This window comes from Rhinoraja longicauda, chromosome 22 (genome assembly GCF_053455715.1).
Source record: "Rhinoraja longicauda isolate Sanriku21f chromosome 22, sRhiLon1.1, whole genome shotgun sequence".
In the NCBI taxonomy this organism is placed as follows: domain Eukaryota; kingdom Metazoa; phylum Chordata; class Chondrichthyes; order Rajiformes; family Arhynchobatidae; genus Rhinoraja; species Rhinoraja longicauda.
In genome coordinates, this window is record NC_135974.1 from 19,276,351 (window position 1) to 19,294,908 (window position 18,558).

Sequence of the window (18,558 nt, forward strand, 5' to 3'; positions counted from 1 at the left end):
CAACCTGAAACGTGGTCTGTCCATCCCCTTCACACATGCTGCCTGTTTGGGGGTTTTTTTAAACTTATTCATATAGGCTGTTCTCATTATTGTAAATCTGTTAGGGGTTGCAATGAGGAACGGGTGGCGAAGCAATGATAAGCTAAAAAAACCCAGTGGCAAATAAAGGGAAATGGAGCAAAGAAGGCTGGAGGACACGAGAATAGACCCGGCTTTTGAATGGGGCGCGTACACAAGGGGCAAGCAATGCACTGTGACCAAAGGGTGGTAGCAAAACAATGCCCCAGACCACATACAGCACAAAGGAAGCAGATGATACACTGTCTGCTTCAGCTTGGAGTCGGCGCGACAGCACGTCGTGCATCCGAGTGGGATTCGGTCTCAGCCACGAGTGGAGCTGTTCGCTTTAATTCCAAGGATGAAAAAGGTGGTTTCTGCTGTGAAGCGTTTCCGGAGCAACACTCAGCAATGAATGCGCCGCCCCTCCCGCCGATTCACACACTTGCTCTGTGACGAGCTGCAAGAGCGGAGTTCTCAGGTGGAGCCGACAAATGCCGATGCACAGACCCGACCTTTATTTACTCGCAAGCGTCGCTCGCTGAATCAATCAGTGAAAGTGTGCGGGAGGCGGAGTGGCGGCGTGGCGGCGGCGGCGGCGGCGGAGCTGACAGACTGTAGTCGGGGCTGGGAGGAGGTTTGCTGCTGATCCGCTGCCGCCGTTTGGGAAAGAGGTCACCCCCCCCCCCGCGGGACGGCGTCTGGTCTGCGAGGCTTCACTCACTTGGCGTTTCAATGACTGGCTCAGTCAGCGGCTGGAAGCGGACACACGTGGACAGAGCGGAGAAGCCACGGTAAGTGACCCATTGTGGGGACGTGTGAAAGGCAGGCAGCCAATCGCACCCACCGGCGGCCAAGGCACAGACACGGGTCACATCATCTCCACAGCACCCCTCCTCAGTCCCTGAATCTGCACCGATGCTGGAGGCACTGCCCTCCCCCCGAGAGCTAGACTCCTGCTTGCATTTAGCCCGTTGCTTATCGATCTGCTCCCATTCCCCACCCGGAATATTTTTCGAGGTGTACGCTGTAAACTTTGGTGCGTTCCTTGCGTTTGGGCTGCACCGGAATGCGGTTCGATTGAGAACGGGAGAGGTCGGGGCGACACCCACCCACCCATTCACCCTCCCTTCTGCAGGCTTCATCTTTATTCATTGTCTGGAAGAACGAAGTCGGTCCATTCTGTTCACTCCAAGTAACCGGCCCTTCTTCGCCGTTTATTGAGCAAACTGACAAGAGTGATGAGCCATAATGCCCAGGTCTTGCATTGGAACTGCCCGCAAACTTTTAGTGATCCTGCTTCATTTATCTTCCCGTTAGCAATGTGATTATGAAGACAGATTTACGACCTGGCTATAATAGACTTCGGCACTACCTCGTTGTAATCTGGTGTTTGTGATACTGCTGTCTGATGCGCGGCACCTATAGCCGGGAGAAATGGGCAAATCGATGTTATTATTCAGTGTGAGCGAGTTTGATGATGTTATTTTTCATGTTGGAGACACACATATGCACCGTGCAAGCCATGGCGTATCTCGGCGGGCACTCCCTGTATCTCAGCGCCATGGGCTGTACCCAATGTACACATGGATAAAGAGAAACCAGCTTGCTTCACTTGCACAATGAATCACGCTTAGATTCCGTAAGAATGATTTTTTTAAAGTAAACAGATCTTAGATGTCCATCAAACTGCATGCCAGCATATTCATCTGGAAGGATTGACTGATGAGCAAATGAGGTTGACAGTTAAGTTTTGGCCGGTCCATTATTTTTCCGAACTGGGAGTTATCCGCAATGCATTAGATTCCAAAATTTGACAACATATTTATTTTATCCCCAGCCTTTTGGGATGAAATGTAGTGTAACAAAGAAACCTGTGCAGTGATGATGGTGGTTCTTCCGATGTGCAGCCTACATCGTTTCAAGAGTTTTAATTGTCAGAGATGCACCAGGAAGGAAACAATGTAATTATTGCTTGCTGCAACTTTGTAGGCACGGCGCGTGACGCAAGAACTCAAATCAATATACAATATAATTAATACAATATATCATCAGTTACACCAGGTTAAACAGACCAGAATAGTGCAAGCTGGAGTACACTGTACAACCCATTAAAAAAGTCCATAGTAGTTCACTGTAAGTTAGAGCTATGAGGTAAATCACAAGAGTTGTGGAGTAACTCAGCTGGTCAGGCAGCATCTGTGGAGAGAATGGATACGTGACGTATCAGATTGGGACCCTTCGTCAGCCTGATTGTGGTAGGGTGAGGTGGGGGGAAGCTGGAAAAGGGATGGTGGAAGGACAAAGCCTGGCAAGTGATGGGTGATACAGATGAGGGACGTTTATTTTGTAGATACGCGAACAAAGGGTAGAGATGAGAAGAAGATATAAGTGTCAGATAAGCAGAGAATGGGAATCAAATATAAAGCCAGAGGAAGGGATACCCACGTGAAATATGAGGTGCTATCCTCCAGTCTGCGTGTAACCTCATTCTGGCAATGGAGGAGCCCAAGTGACATGTGACATATTATTGTCACATACCCGGCTACAGTGAAAAGCTTTGTTTTGCATGGTATTCAAACAGATCTGTTATACTGTACATAAATACAACTAAGTCAAACTTGACTACAATAGATACAGCAAAGGGGAAGATACTGAGTGCAGAATATATTTCTCAGCATTGTAGCACATGAGTTCCATAGAGAAAGTCCGTCAACAATGGGGTGGAGGTGAACCGGGTAGTACTCTAGCGTATGGAGTGTAGTAAAGATAACTGTGAGGTTTGCAGTAGATGGTCAGTTGATAGTCTGACCACTTTGATGAAAACAGAAAGATCAAGAAAGGAAAGAGAGGTGTCAGAGATAGTCCGTGCATCTGAGGGCAGGGTGAAAATTAGTGGTAAACGATGAAATCAACGAGTTCTGCACAGTTATAAGAGGGCAGCCCAATGCAGTCTTTGATGTAGTGGAGAAAGAGTTGGGGAGTGGTGCCAGTGTACGTTTGGAACAAGGACTTACCCAACAAGAAGGCAAGCTTAGCTGGGCTCTGCGCACGTGCCCATGGTTAACCTTTAACTTGAAGAAAGTGAGAGTAGTCAAAAGAGAAGATGTTGAGGGTGATGGCAAGTTCTGCCAGGCGGAGGGGAGTGTTAGTAGTAGGAAACTAATTGGATCTCTATTCAAGAAAGAACTGGAGGACCCTGAGACTTTCCTGGTGCGGAGTGGAGCTGTAAAAGAACTGGTGAAGATGTAATGAGGTGTAATTGAAGTGTTGAAGAGTGTATGATTTGTCTCGGATATAGGTTGGAAGGGTCACTTGGAGTAGAATTTGGTGGGGCAAGAGCAGGCAGAGACAATAAGTCTGCCAAGGCAGTTCTGCCTGCATTGTGAAAGAAGAAAGAAACTGGCAGTATAAGGTTGGAGGCTGTGCTGGGAAGATCTCCAGAGGTGATGAGATCAGTTGCAGTCTGGGAGAGAGTGACCTGATTTTTGACCTGGGGTCAGGGTCAGGGAGTGGGTATTAGGAGGTGGCCGAGAGCTGGTGTCTGGCGTCAGCATGGCAGAGGTCAGCCTGCCAGACTACAACAGCATTCCCCTTGTCAGTGTGTTCGATAACAATATTGATATTGCTGGTGCGTGAGCAGAGTGCTGTGCATTCAGAGGGGGTGAGGTTGGAGTGGGTACGTGAAGAAGTCATAGACAGTTGATGTCGAGCTGGCAATTGGAAATAAAATGATCTAGAGATGGTAAAAGATTGGCTGGGGGAGTCTGAGGAGGAGGAATGTTGGAGTTTGCAGAAGGGGACTGTCACTGGGAAGCGAGGGTGCCTTTCCAGGGAAATAGACCCGGAGGTGGAGGCTACAGAAGAAGAGCTCAACATCATGATGGGCTTGTTGAGGTTTTGCGTAGGGGCTCTAAGATAAGGACTCTGCTGAGGACAGGGTTATGCTGTGTGTTTCATAAGTCATGTGGGTGATGGGAAGAACCTGAGCTTGAACCTGGAGGCAATGGTAGTCAGGCTCCTGTTGCACCTTTCCGATGGTAGCAGCAAGATGAGCGGATGGCTAGGGTAGTGGGAGACTTAGACGATACTAGACCAAGTGGAAACGTTGGGCCCAAACCTCTCCTGCATTGGTGCAGCACCCTCCCCTTCCCCCCCTCACCCCTCTTCCCCCCCTCCCCCCACTCCCCTCTGCCCCCCATTCCTCTGTCCCCTCCACCCCCTTCTCCCCCCCACCCCCTTCTCCCCCCCACTCCCTTCTCCCCCCCACTCCCCCCTCCCTCCCCTCCCCTCACCCCCTCCCTTCTCCCCTTCCTCCCCCTCCCCCTCTCTCCAACCCCTCCCCCCCACCATCCCCCTTATCCTCCCCCTCCCTCCTCCCCCTCCCTCCACCCCCCTCCCTCCACCCCCTCCCTCCACCCCCTCCCTCCACCCCCCTCCCTCCACCCCCTCCCTCCACCCCCCTCCCTCCTCCCTCCCTCCCTAGGAGATAGATTTAAACTTTAAAATGTGAATAACTTTAAAAATAATACATTGATTTCAATGAAACTTCCATTAGCACCAAAGGAACGACGGTGAGTAAGGTGGGCCTAACATTGTCGCGCTATCGAGTACCGTTTTGGCTGTAGTTCAGGAACAAACAAACAAACAAACAAACAAACGAGAGTTTTAGTATATAGATTAGCTGCTGCCTTGAGGCAATGCTTCATGCTGATCCCTTTGACGTTTGGGAGGTCAATACCAGTGATGGACCATGCAATGACCACCTGGTGATGTCCACAAACATTGTTGTGAAATGTCAACGTGTGAAAAAAAGGATATTTTCAGAGAGAAAAAAACAAAAACAGAAAGTATTGGAAACAGTTAGCTGATCAAGCAGCATCTATGGAACGAGAAACAGAGTTATTGTTTCAGGCTGAAGACCTTTCATCGGAGCTGCCGATTTTATTAGCAGACAAGCTTCATAGCTTCATATGTAAATCTGGGTGCTTTGCAGTGCAACTTTGCTGGTTGTTGGTAATCGACAATCTCTTGGTATTTGCACAGTAGGGCCATTTCTGGTCTTCACAGATGTTGGGGTATATGAATAACCTGGATTAAAAGCTGCACACTTCTTAAAATGCACAGGAAAAAGTTTTCCCACCCGTTTCTCTATTACGAGCTTCTGAACGTTGGGTGCTTTTACATGGTTAAATATGTGTTTTTTTAATTAAGCATGGAGGATGTGGGTTGAAGCACAGGGAAGTTACTGAGTGAAAATTGCTTCTCTTTTAAGTACCATTTCCTGATTTGAGTACTTTTATCTGTTTATTAAATATATAATGGTTTAAAAAAATTATGTGTGCTGTAGCAGGAAAGAAGTTCGTGCATTTATTAACTCATTCCAAAAGAGGAACCAATATTACTAATGTCTTAAATGTTTAGCTAATGCTATGTTGATTGCTATCCCACCCCCCAACATAGCAAAATTGTGTCAGTGTTTAGTCAATCAAGAAGCGATCATGATACGATACGATATGATTGCACTTTATTTATCCCAGAAATTGATCTGCCAACAGCCATAAAAAAACACAAAATACGTGAAACATGAAATTAAAGTGATGAGTGGAAAGGCTTGGGGGTGTGCAAAGAATTGGGGGGGGGGGGGGGCAGTCTCAGTCTACCCCATGACAGAAAGGGGAGGAGTTGCAATGTTTGATAGCCACAGGGAAGAAGGATCTCCTGTGGCATTCTGACATGCATCTTGGTGGAACCGTCTGTTGTTGAAGGTACTCCTCAGGTTGACCAGTGTATCATGGAGGGGGTGAGCTGTATTGTCCAGGATGCTCCGCAGTTTGAGGAGCATCCTCCCCTCCAAGACCATCTCCCATGAATCCAACTCCACCCCCACTCCTGATGAGTTTGTTGATCCTATTGGCGTCCGCAGCCGTCACCCTGCTGCCCCAGCACACGGCAGTGAAGAAGATGGCACTGGCTACCACCGATTGGTAGAACATCTGCAGCATCTTACTGCAAACATTGAAAGAGCGGAAACATCTCAAACAAGTACAGCCAACTCTGTCCCTTCTTGTACATGGCCTCAGCGTTCCTGGACCAGTCCAGTTTACTGTCCAGGTATACTCCAAGGTATTTATTTGTACTCCCTGGTAAACTGCACATTCACACCATTGATGGAGACAGGGGACAGAAGTGATCCTCTATTCCTAAAGTCCACCACCAACTCCTTCATCTAGTCGGTGTTGAGCTGCAGGTGATTCAGTCCACACCACTCAACAAAGTCATTGATTGTGTATTCAGCTTCCCTCCCCTCACTAATGCAGCCCACAATTGCACAGTCATCTGAAAACTTCTGCAGGTGGCAGGAGACGGAATTATATCTGAAGTCCGAGGTGCAGACGGTAAACAGGAAGGGAGAGAGGACCGTCCCGCGGGGGGTCCCTGTGTTGCTCACGACCACGTCCAAGATACAGTTCTGTAGCCTGACATATTGTGGTTGTCACGTTGAAACACAAAAAAATCTCAAGAGGCATCTTAATAGATTAGATGCAGGGAACAATGATTTCCCTGGGAAATGAATTCCCTTGAGCCAGGGGTCACTATCTTAAACCAAAGGGATCAGCCACAAAGAGCTGAGTTGAAAAGTAATTCCAAAATCTGGTGGAGAATTAATCTTCGGAATTCTCTACCCAAGAGGTTGTGGAGGCTTTGATGCTTGAGTATATTAAAGACAGAGATCAGTACACTGTTGAATATTAATGGAATCAAGAGATTTGTGGTTTGTGCGGGAAAGTGACTATGAGGTAAAATATCAGCTTCAGATTTATTGAATGGCAGAGTAGGAACAAGGGGCCAAGATAAATGGAAATGGAATGAGAACTTGAGTGCCTTTTTAATGAACATTTAGAACTGTGTAGAAATATCCTTGCTTGGCATTATTGGCATAAACTGACTTAGTTCTCCAATCTATTTACAACGCAATTGTCAAATCTTACTTTCTTCTGCTCAAGATTCCAGCATCTGCCTATCTCAGTTGAAGGGGTCGTTTACAAATAGAATTTGATATTTGAGTTTAACAATGCTGTAAATAATCAAGTCTAAAAATCCCCCCTGTATTTTGTTAATGTGGATCAATAATGTTCAGAAGTTAATTGTAATGAAATTTGAAATTTATAAAATATTTTCTTGATGAAGATTGACAAACCATTAGAACCTTGACATGGTTATTGGCAACCAAATTTCTGCATTAAAATGAGCATATTGTAGCAGTGCACCTTTCTCCTACTAATACAATATTAGTGGTCAGATTGATGTCTCAAATGCTTTACAGAGCATTGTAAATGTTCAATGTAACGAAGGGAATTCCTGGATTGCAAAATATGCTCAATGGGTAAAGGGCATTAATGAAAACTATTACTGAAGTGTCCTTAACGATTGAGGCAAAAATGCAAGTTTATTCAGTGATACTTTAGAAGGTTTAGGTTTATTATTGTAACATGTACCAAGCTATAATGAAGAGCTTTATTTTGTAATCTGTTCAATCACATTAGATAATACTGTACATAAATACAAATCAAATCAAGTCAAATTCAAGTACAATCGGTAGAGCAAAAGGGAAGATAGGTTGCAATATACAGTTCTCAGCATTGCAGTACAACAGTTCCATAGATAAAGTTCAATGTCTGCAATGGTGAACCAGACTTGCTTATGGATGACCATTCTAATGCCTGATAACAGAGGAGAAGAAGCAGTTTCGGAATATGGTGGTGCTTGCTTTCAAGCTGCTGTACCTTTTGCCTGACGGGACAAGTCTGTGATTATATTGGCTGCTTTTCTGAAGCAAACTGAGGCCTAGTGGCCTAGTGGTAGAACTACTGCCTTACAGCGCCAGAGATCCGGTTTCGATCCTGGCTATGGGTGCCTGCCTGTATAGAATTTGTACGTTCTCCCCGTGACCTGTGTGGGTTTTCTTTGAGATCTTCGGTTTCCTCCTACACTCCAAAGATGTACAGGATTGTAGGTTAATTTGCTTTGCCCAAAATGTAAAATTGTCCCTAGTGTGTGTAGGGTAGTATTAATGCGTGGGGATTGCTGGTCGGTGCGGATTTGGTGGGCCGAAGGACCTGTTTCTGCACTGTATCTCTAAACTAAACAAAACTAAACTAAACCAAGTGTAGATAGAGTTAATGATGGGGAGTCACTGTGTGATGAACTTGGCTACATTTACCACTCTGTAATTTCAAATGGTCTATCTCATTCCTGTACTCCGGCACGTTATTTCTCATGATTTGGCCCACCAAAGTGGCGTCATTTGCAAACTTGCTGCTGGAATTAGAGTCGTATTTGGCCACACAATCATGAGTGTAGAGAGTATAGATGGGGAATGAGAAGCATCCTTGAGGCGTACTGGTGTTGAGAATTATTGTGGGGCAGATGTAGTCACTATCCTTGCTGATAATGGCCTGTGGATCAGAATGTTGTGAATTCAGTGGCAGAGGGGTTCTAGGTCCAGGTCAGTTTAGAGGGGATGATGGTGTTGAAGGTGGAGCTTTAGTCAACAAATAGAGGAGTCTCACAGAGGCATCCTTGTTGTTTACATGTTCAGGAATGTGTTTAGGGCCAGGGAGAAGGGGGGTGGTGGTGGGGTGTGGAGAAAAGTTTGTTGAATTATGGAGAAAATAGCAACTGAATATTTAATGGTACAGCTTGAAACTCTCTCATCCAACAATGGTGAAACTCTCCAGTCTGGCAACTCCCATGGTCTGGCATGTTTTGAATCTGCAGTATAGATCTGTGCTGATTAGTGCAGTCTGAAGAATGGTCTCAATCCAAAATGTTGTCTGTCCAGATCCCTCTACTTCCCACACCCTGTTCTGATTAACTCCTCCAGCAGATTGATTTTTTTCCACATGATCCCAGCATCTGCACTCTCTTATGTCTTCTTCTCTGTATTAATGAACTAATTCTGCCTGAGATCAACTATATATACTTGAAAAGAACAGTTCTGCTCAGAGGATGATGATCGGTGGTCTTGATTTTTTTTTGTGGGCTGGTTTCAAACGTAGACAAAATGCTGGAGCAACTCGGCCGGACAAGCAGCATCTCTGGAGAGGAATGGGTGATGTTTCGGGTCGAGACCCTTCTTCAGACTCGACCCGGAAAAAAAGGTCTCGACCCAAAACGTCACCCATTCCTTCTCTCCAGAGATGCTGCCTGTCCCGTTACACCAACATTTTATGTATATCTTCGGTGTAAACCAGCATCTGCCGTTCCTTCCTATAGGTTTCAAGGGTGTCGGACTAGTGTTTCAACCAGGATTACAAATGACAACTTTATATAGTGATGATATTGTTAGTAAAATGACATAAAATACTTCATGGAGGAGTAATCTAACAAAAGAGGAAAAATTAGGTGGCATGAAGCCAAGAGATTGGCCTTGGAAGTAGATTGATTTAAAAGAGAAAAGGGAGTTCACAGAATGATTCGAGTGTATTGAGCTTAGATAGCACAGCTATCAATCAGACTATGTGATGAGAGATGTCAATGTCAGATATTTCACCTGGTGCATTAAGTTTACACGGCAATTATGTCCATGTTGGTGCTTATATTTTCATCTTTGATACCTATTACTGGTATGATCTTGCCTTGTGCTTGCGTTTTTTGGGTGGGGAGTTATTTCCCAGTTATTATTTACCTAAATTTTAATGTGCCAGGGATGACTAATCATGAATTTCTATTTAGCAAAGCTGACTATAAACATCTGTGAGCCATCCCCACTTGCAAACACCCAAATGTACGATATGCTACGCCGGCTGTGTTGGAAAAGTACGGAATGTAACATCGCATTGAATATTTTTAAAGCAGCGCAAATTACAATTACCTATACTTCTATTTTAATCATGATAGAATTTACACTATAAGTATTAAATAAACTGACATGTTAATTGGGAGTGAAATGGCTTCCGATATCTTGTTAGTAGGAAACACATATAGGTTAAATGTGTAAGAAGGAACTGCAGATGCTGGTGTACACAGAAGATAGACACAAAATGCTGGGGTAACTCAGCAGGTCAGGCAATATCTCTGAAGAAAAGGACTAGGTGACGTTTCGGGTCAAGACCAAAATCATATAGGTTAGAGTTAACGACACATTTAAAAAATAATTTTAACAGCAATGTTGTTGCATTGAACAAATACTAACTCTCGGATTCATTTCAAGCTGCTGTTATTTATTCTAGTTTTCCTTTGTCTGATTATTAACTTCTTAAGATATGTTAGTGTTGAAGTTCACTAACAAAGATAATCAACAATTGCCTCATCATAAGACTTCTTTACAAAGTGGCATGCAATAATTCTGGGCATGAATTATGACAAAATACGGATAATTAAAGTGGTGCATGCTGGCTGTTAATCACAGGCAGAAATTTAGGCCTGGAATTTGCGTGAACATATTCCATGTGGCTATCAGTGTTACTTTATTCAAGAGTAAGCTTGCAGCACATGTCCAGTTAACTTTGAAATTAAAAAGTTGCTACCAGAATTGCACTCTTCCTTCGCCTGCTCGACCTTGCTGTGAGATGAAAAATCCAGCATGAAAATATGCCAGGCATAGATGTGGCTCTGCTGACCGCTTGTAAATTAACTGTTAAACTTTATGATGAGTCTTAATTGCAGAGGTGGCCTGGAGGGCACCTGACAATATAGTCAACATGTCGGATGGAACTGACTATTAATCATTGTCAAACAACCTCTGTGGCACTGAAAAAAGTATTTCTTCAAGGGTGGTACCACAATCATTCAGATTTGGTAAAAAAAATTATACTTCTCTCGCAATCCCATTTTCCCCTCTCTACTTTGCTTTCCACTTGTTAACTGAAATGTATAAATGTTCAAAAAAAGTATTGCTTCGCTTCAATTTGAGTGAGCACCTTCAGAACGACTGTTGGTTAAGAAATCACCGTTTTTCCTTTTTACATAGGTTCCAGATCTCCTGCAATGGTGTCATGATGAATATGATCTTAAATGCTCAAATTTCACATGGGAAAGCTGCCAAAAAACTTGCAGGTTGCCACAAGCACCATTCCTTTACTGTTAATCACAAAACTGTAGCCGTCAAACGAAGGAAAAGCCTTCCTCCCATAGAGATTGAAAATCAGAGGTAATTCATTCCTTGGTTCCCCATCAGATTCACGAAATGGACAAATTTCAGACTAAAATCCAGCCGTTAAGTGTGGCACCATAGTTGTTGAGATATTTAAGGATGGAGAAAGTAATTGAATAAATGATTCATCCCTAATTTACTTAGATATCTCTAGAAATTCCAAAACTCGTACTAATATAAATTTTGAAAAAGTTGGGGTTCTTGCAAAGAGTATTGTGACTACTCTGAGATGTTTTAAGTGGCCATTACATTATATATTGTTCACAATATATGTTGAAATGCTTGAGAATATATTCACATATAATTAAGCAAACTTAAAGTAGAGTCCTATTGAATAATTATAAACCAAAACAGAAATACTCTTTTTTTTTCATCATAATTTCTTATCACGGGACTGAGTCTGTGCGCATCCTTTTGCAACTGGATCCTCAACTTCCTCAACAGACCAAATTTGCTACGAATTGGCAGCGACACTTCGTCCTCAATAACCATCAGCACAGGAGGGCCTCAAGACAGCATGCTCAGACCCCTGTTCTACTCACTCTAAACTCATGACTGTAGCCAGACACAGTTCCAACTCCATATTCAAATTTACCAAGTAGACCACCATTGTTGGATGACTTACAGATTACGATGATTCAGAGTATAGGAGGGAGACCGATCGACTGACCAAATGGTGCCAGAACAACAAATGGTGCCTTGCTCTTAACATCTGTAAAACCAAACCTGTCTTCATGGATGGGGAGATGGTGAGGCAAATTCCTGGATGTGCATCTATCTGGAGATTTGTCCTGAATCCAGCAATTTAATGCAGTCCTAAAGAAAGCCCATAAATGCCTCGACCTCCTTGGAAGATTGAGGAGATTTGGTATGTCAACGAATACTTGACTTGTACAGCTGCACAGCCTATTGACTGGTTGCATCACAGCTTGGTTCGGCAACTCGAGCGGCTTGGAGCGAAGAAGATTGCAAAAACTGGTGAACACCGCCCAGTCCATCATGTGTTCTGACCTCCCCACAATTAAAGGGATCTACAGAAGTCGCAACCTCAAAAAGGCTGTCAGTATTATCAGAGACGCGCACCACCATATACACACATACAGATAAATATATCTACACACCTACATATCTATATATTTTTGATTATAGTGAATACAGAGTACTATGTTTATATGTATGTTGTGCTGCTGCAGGCAAGAATCTCATTGTTCTGTTTTCGCATGACAATAAAACTCTCTTGACTTCAATAATTCACTCGTACATTGAAAGCAATTTTCCAGATAAGAATAATATGTACCAGGACTGAAGTAGTTTCACTAATGCTGTCCTGTAACACAAGGTTAGCCTTTTCAAGCATAACCAGTTTCTGGGTGTTGCTATGTAATAACCCACCTGCACTCTGCCTATATTTGTTTCCCGGAGCTATGGTTTCATAAACTGGAATCACTAATTCAATTTATGCAGGTTAGGATAGTTGACATGGATTCTGTCATTTTGTTTTGAATGCATCGAGTGATTCAATAGTGATTGTCAGTTTGAATGCAGGTCTTGAATTGCAGAAACTTGCTTTGCAATGTCAGTCTGCCAGCAAGTTGCTCAGTGCAAAATTAGCTGCTGTGTTTACCTACATAACAACAGCTATTGAACGTGTAGTGTTTAGGATGTCCTGAGGACATGTTAAGGCAGAATTGAAATGCGACTTGTAACCTTCCCAATTCTTCCTGCCTGAAGTCACTGTGCAAATTCAGGACTTTAAAAGATGGGGGAAATGGAATTGAAATGGTTGGCAACTGGGTGGTCGCAGAAGCCTAGGTGGAGCAAGCGAGTATTCAGCGAAACGGTTGCCGAGTGTACGTTTGATCTCGCTCAACACGTACGCTTGGTCCGCCAAGACCTATGGGATCTCCCGTTGCTAACCGTTACAATTCGTCTTCCCATTCCCATACTGACCTTTCTGTCCTTGGTCTATTCCATTGCCAGAGTGACGACACATGCAAATTGAAGGAACACCACCTCATATTTTGCTTGAGCAGCGTACAACCCAGCGGTATGACAATTGAATTCTCTAATTTTATATAACTAGTCCACTGCCCCCCCCCCCCTTGCCCCCTTCCTCCACCCTAGTCATTTTACCTGTTCCACAATTCCCCACATTGTTTTTCTCTTGAGATCACACCTTCCCTGGCCAACAATGGACCTACTAGGCACTGCCCTGCCTGAGGTCATTTGTGGCTGGCCCTGATTTGTGCTGATCTTTTCTCGCCTCCAGCTCCCCTCCCCGAACCCCCACTGCCTACTTTCAGGCTGAAGAAGGGTTCCGACCCAAAACATCACCCATTCTTTCTTCTCCCGAGATGGTGTGTGACCCGCTGAGTTACTCCAGTATTTGTCTTTCTTTGGTATAAACCAGTATCTGCAGTGCCTTGTTCCTAGACTCAAGATTAAATTGTACAGCGTTGATGCCAGACAAGTCTCCCACTATAAATGTTGCTCTGTTGGGAGTTGCAGGAGGGTGTAGCTTGTTGGTGGTAGGGTTGGGAGGATGATGGTGGGGAAAGGAAATGGAAGTGGTGCTTAAGCAGATGCTGAAAAGAACACTTTTATCTTGAGCATAATCCTTGGCCATCATTTTAGGAAGAAGGGAATAGAAAATGAAATTGAAATGAGGTGCAGCTAAAAACACAGAATTAGTGTCTAACTGATGGATTTACCCACCTGTTAATGTGCCCATTGTTAGGTTGGGTTCGACATTTTATTCCCCAATTAACTGTGCTTGTCTTGCATAACTATTTTGCTCTCTTACCTAGGCGAAGATTAGGGTGAAATTGTAGTAAATGTCCAGGTGGTAAAAACTGTATCTTTAGTAAATTTCACCACACATCACATTTATGTATCCCTTTAACATGCTGAAATGTCACAGTCACTTTGTAGCAATGTAATTTTACATTGATCTGCATAAGGAGATAATAGAGCAAATGAGAAAAATATTGGTCAGGGGTAGGTTTTAAGGAGCATATATGTCAAAATGTTCTGAATTGATACCATAAACCAGTAGCAGACACAACTTTTATCATTTGATCATCTCTTCAGAAGTTAATTCTGCTTTAGAGTTATATCATAGAATTATGCCTGCCTTGATGAAATATTTGAACTTTTATCCGGTGTTATTTTTGTGGGGGATGGTGAAATTTAACATTTGTTTTTTTAAAGAAATAAATAAAGTGATGTCCAATTGGTTTATTAGTGTTCTTTGGGCAAAGGCATTGACCAAAACTTGGTGCTCTGTAAAAGTTTTCCACTGTACCTCTGCACACGTGACAATAATAAATTAAACTAAACTGATCAACTGCTATTATGGTCAATTCATTAAAGCAACACTTAGAATAATCACATTTTTATTTTTCTGAACAAATTGCCAGTGTGTGGAGTGAGGACAGTTAATTAGCTAAATAGGAATTTACAATCTATTACAAACCCACTGACCCCCAAAGCTCTCTAGACTACACTTCTTCCCACCATGCTTCCTGCAAAGACTCTATCCCCTACTCCCAATTCCTCCGTCTACACTGCATCTGAGCTCAGGATGAGGTTTTCCATACCAGGTCATCGGAGATGTCTTCCTTCTTTAGGGAACGGGGGTTCTCCTCTCACATTATAGATGAGGCTCTCACTAGGGTCTCCCCGATATCCCACAGCCCTGCTCTTGCTTCCCCTCCCCCCCCATTCGTAACAAGGACAGAGTCCCCCTTGTCCTCACCTTTCACCCCATCAGCCGTCGCATACAGCATATAATCCTCCGACATTTTCGCCACCTCCAACAGTATCCCACTACTGGTCACATCTTCCCATCTGCACGCCTTTCTCCTTTCCGTAGAGACAGTTCCCTCTACAACTCCCTGGTCAACTCGTCCCTTGTCACCCAAATCACCCCCCCCAGGTACTTTCCCCTGCAACCACAGGAGATGCAACACCTGTCCCTTTACCTCCCCACTCAACTCCATCCAAGGACCCTGACAGTCCTTTCAGGTGAGGCAGAGGTTCACTTGCACCTCCTCCAACATCATCTACTGTATTTGCTGTTCCTGGTGTTAACTCCTGTATATCGGTGAGACCAAGCACAGGCTTGGCGATTGTGTCGCTGAACACCTCCGCTCAGTCCGCCTAAATCTACCTGATTTCCCGTTTGCTCAGCACTTTAACTCCCCCTCCCATTCCCAATCTGACCTTTCTGTCCTGGGCCTCCTCCATTGTCAGAGTGAGGCCCAGCGCAAATTGGAGGAACAGCACCTCGTATTTCGCTTGGGTAGCTTCCACCCCAGCGGTATGAACATTGACTTCTCTAACTTCAAGTAGCCCTTACTTTCCCCCTCTCTTCATCCCCTCCCCCTTCCCAGTTCTCCCACCAGTCTTACTGTCTCCGACTACATTTTATCTCTGTACATCCCACTCCCCTGACATCAGTCTGAAGAAGGGTCTCGACCTGAATCGTCACCCATTCCTTCTCTCCAGAGATGCTGCTTGTCCCGCTGAGTTACTCCAGCATTCTGTGTCTACATTAAATAGGAATCAGTATCCACGTCCAATTTTAGCTTAAATCCAAGGAGGTGATTGAATTACGATTTATGATCTGTTTCAGTTTACTAACCAGTGCTTCAAACTTATTAAGGGGTAGTTGTCATCTAGATGAAAAATAGAATAATCTTTTACAGCCATTTCTGATGGCAAAATATGAAATATCAAATAGGTCATTCCCATTGTATTGCCCCAAAGTGCCAGGCTGGATTATACGTGTTCAAGTCAGTTAATGTGGCTACCTCACAGCTCCGAGGACCCAGGTTCCTTCCTCAACTCCGGTGCTGTCTGCATGAAGTTTGCACTTTCTCCCTATGATTGCAAGGATCTCCAGGGTGCTCTAGTTTTCTCACACATTGCAAATTAATTGGGCAGATTAATTGATGATTTGTAAATTACCCCTTGGTGCAGTTGGATTGCTGAAGAATCAAAAGGCACTTGATACCACAATACCGCAAAAGGTACTGTAGACAGAATAAGTTGAAGGAATGCAGGGGATATAACTTCGGAGGTGGGAGAATGGGATAGTTCCTTTGGGAGCCAGTAAGAGCCAGTGTGTCACTGGGTTAAAAATAAGTACGCCCCAAGTTGAATCCAAAACTTCTCCAAATATGCTCACATTTTGGAGTTTTGACTGACGGTTATTGCATGATAGAGACGCAACTTCGTTTCTTAGCTATCACTTAAGCAATCTGTCTATTGACCTTAATATGAATATTTAAGTATAGGAAGGCAGGTTCTCATTAATCAGATCCCGAGTATAATGGAAGTGATGGAGCTGTGTATTTATCAAATGATCTGAAGCAAGCATAATTTTCTGGTAGAAGTGCAATAGCCTCATTGACTGAAGTTGTTTTGAACTCCTGCCAGAGAGTCGAGGGTCCATGATAATAAACGGAAGTGCTTGAGGAGAGAAAACCTGTTGGTTTATACAGCCCATACTGAGATGAAAGGAGGTGCTCATTAATACTATTCTGAATTGAATTAAGCCTTCTCCACTTCATTTTATGTACGGTTAGTATTATGAAAATAACCTGTATTATTATAAGAGTAAGTGACTTGAATGAAGTGACTGGGGACCTCTGGGGTTTTGAAATTATTTTCTCGAAGAGACGTAGTTACAGGGAATTGCAGATGCTGGTTTAAAAAACCCCACAAATGTGTTGGAGTAACTCAGTGGGTCAAGCACCATCACTGGAGAACATGGATAGGTGACGTTATGGGTTGGGAGTATATTGATTGAAGGCATGGATCTGCTGGAGGATAAAGTGAAGTTGAGGTCCATTACAGGTCTGAATGATTAATGCCTGGAGCTTTGGGATTGACTGGGAGAGGAAGTGCAATTACATTTGGCAGAGAGAGTAGAACACAATGCATGGAGGGAGAACTGTTGCAAAATAAATTGATTGAAGCCGTGGATCCAGTGGAGGATAAAGTGATCGAAAGCATGGATCTGGTTGAGGATCCCAGCCTGAAATATCATCTATCCATGTTCTCCAAAGATGCTGCTTGATCCACTGAGTTACTGAGGCACAGTGTCCTTTTTTGAAGAGTCACTGATTTATTTCTCGTTTCCAAAAGGCCAGTTGATCCCATTGATGATTTCAGTGTCACTGCCACATTTAACATCCATAAACTACAGATTGCAGGTGAATTTTATGATAAGGTATAGGATTTTGCTCATTTTATTTGAACATTTTCAAGTGCATTATCTCAGTGAGCCAAGATAAAGTTTGCGTGAATATTAACCAAAATGTTATTTACTGAAGTTTCAAGTGACAGCTGAATGGAGACTAATTTATACTTCTATTGCCAAGAAATTGTAGGATTTGGACTCAGTTCTGCTTCGGAAAGTATTTCTATATGACTGGAGTGATAGATTTATCTTGTGTTTAGGTTGATATTTGTTTGGACCCACTTTTAAAAAAATCTTTGTGCAATCTTTATTAAATTTCAGCTTGGTTGCCAGTGTTTTGCTTAAGGATGCATGGTTGACAACTGCTGCCCTCAACATTCCTGGTTGCCCCTTTGTAATATTCAGAGCGCGATGACAATATGAGCAAAAATAAACTTGCTGTTAAACTAATTTTGTACTTAAATTCTGTCAGTTCTACCCATAGTTAAAATTTTGCATGTTTAAACAAAATGATTATGGCTGGCAGCAGGCCTTTTAATTTCTGCTGACTAAGGTAAATAATGTTTAAGAATCAAGTGTGTTTATTTGTCAAACTCATGAACCGGAACAATGAAGTTCTTCCTTGGTGCTGTGTTTATAGGCACATTAGACGCAATGACAGCATGTAATAAATTTTCAGTTGTTCGAAGTAAACTAGACTGTTCATTGCAGAAACCAAAGTAGGTTTGGCAACCATAGTACTGCAACCTCCGCAGTGATTCAGTGCTGAGGTGGGGTTGTGGTTAGGATTGTGTTGTGTGATTTGAGAACCTGATGGTGATTGGAAGAAGTTGTTCTTGAAATTGGAAGTTATTGTTCCTGGACCACCATCCTGATGGGAATGAGAAGAGGGTGTGGCCAGTTTGGTGTGGGTCTTTATTTGATGCCTTTGTGAGGCAGCACATCCTACAGATCCCTTTGTTGGAGAGAAGGTCAGAACCTGCAGTGTCCACCAGTTTCTACAGCCTCTTTCATTCTTGAATTTCCAAATCAGGCCATGTTCCAATCCACAGTAAGTTCTCCACTGTGCAGTCGTAGAAGGTCAATAGAGAATTCTGTGACACACTGGGCCCAGTAGAGATCATCAGAGATGTGT

At 43.5% G+C, this 18,558-nt stretch overlaps 1 protein-coding gene across 4 annotated transcripts in view; it reads left to right on the top strand.

Annotated features, from left to right (window-relative positions):
- The first annotated feature begins 420 nt into the window (after positions 1-420).
- LOC144604464 (proto-oncogene tyrosine-protein kinase Src-like) overlaps positions 421-18,558 on the top strand; it is a 128,968-nt gene continuing 110,830 nt past the window's right edge. For 2 of the 4 annotated variants that reach the window (XM_078418918.1, XM_078418920.1), the window contains exon 1: positions 422-851. The gene's annotated coding sequence lies outside the window, so the exon portion shown is untranslated. Of the gene's footprint in view, positions 852-18,558 lie in introns of all 4 variants that reach the window. The other 2 variants (XM_078418919.1, XM_078418921.1) reach the window with 2 other exon arrangements.